The sequence below is a fragment of the Biomphalaria glabrata genome, chromosome 1, assembly GCF_947242115.1.
Source record: "Biomphalaria glabrata chromosome 1, xgBioGlab47.1, whole genome shotgun sequence".
NCBI lineage: Eukaryota > Metazoa > Mollusca > Gastropoda > Planorbidae > Biomphalaria > Biomphalaria glabrata.
The window spans coordinates 34,112,765-34,114,011 of NC_074711.1; the positions used below are offsets into that span (position 1 = coordinate 34,112,765).

At 32.7% G+C, this 1,247-nt stretch overlaps 1 protein-coding gene across 1 annotated transcript in view; it reads left to right on the plus strand.

The window, feature by feature from the left end:
* LOC106078782 (G-protein coupled receptor daf-37-like) overlaps nucleotides 1-285 on the plus strand; it is a 171,519-nt gene extending 171,234 nt beyond the window's left edge. Inside the window, exon 8 of the mRNA XM_056033584.1 lies at nucleotides 1-285. This exon is cut by the window's left edge and continues 1,719 nt beyond it. The gene's annotated coding sequence lies outside the window, so the exon portion shown is untranslated.
* Nucleotides 286-1,247: the final 962 nt, after the last annotated feature.

Here is a 1,247-nt window from a genome sequence, read left to right on the forward strand (position 1 = left end):
TTTCATCTTCAACAACTTCTGTTTCAACTCTTAATATTATAATGAAATCAGTTCATTGTTCTGTCTGGACATAACGACCTACATTGCTGCACAAAGGAATCTAGCTGACACTAGCTTAGCAGATGTGTTGTCTCTGATTCTGAAGACATAGAAAGCCAAATAATAAATAATTGTGAATACTAATTCACTTCATGCTCACTTACTTATTTGTTACTATTTAGGAGACGTTATGATGTGCATGTCGTAATCAATAAATGAAAGTGCTTGGTATTTTGATTCAAAAGTTTGTTTCTAGTTCTCATTTTATCCTTTTGACTTTATCGGTTAAATGTTTTAAAAAAGAAATGCATAGAATAAAGAAAGAAACTTTATTAATGTACTCTTAGAAATATGAAAACCAAGATTAGTACTGTCAAACAATATGAGTATAAGATTTAAGAAACAAGAATCCTCCTTTCAAATGCTTGTGTATTTATTGTATTTTATTGGTCCCAGAAGAAAAAATAATTAAAAAAAAATGTGTAAATAATGTTACAAAATGAATATTGTTCTGTCTCGTCACATGAGACATTCAGACACATATATAGTAAAGTGTACGTCAAGGTCAGACTTGGATTACAATCACATATGAAGCCTGATATCTGATCTATGTCATTACAATCTTAAGTTATCTTTTTTTTTTAAAAAAAATAACGCTTTTGCATTGAAACCAGAGACTCGGCTTACACCTTGTATTTCTAGCAGAGCTCGTCGTCTGCTTTTCTTATGTAAAATATTTTAAAAAATAAAAGCTTATATATTGGAAAGAATTTCAGGTTTACAATAATATTTCTCAACACCAAACGATATATTTCCATTTTTCTATTTAAATCTAAATTATTTATTGGTAATTTTTTTATTGATTCATTATTTTCTTAGAGACAATGGATAATTGTCCCAAGTTTCAACTTGAGCCAGAATGGGAAGTGGGAGAAATACTGTGTACAAACTGTGTACAAACTGTGTACTAGACAGACAGAAGGAGTGAGATTATGTACAGCTTTGTCATATAAACTTCATCTTCACTGGCCAGTTCAAACTAGTATGTGAATTGAAGTGCTTGACTGTCACGTGACATGGTTTGTTTTGATTGACTCAAATCTATTATGTTGATCACGTGGCTCCTTCAATTTGGTGTCACGTGCAATAGCGGCCCTAGGGACTGACATGTGGGGCAACTGCTCCAGGCCCCGCGCCTGTTGGGGGCC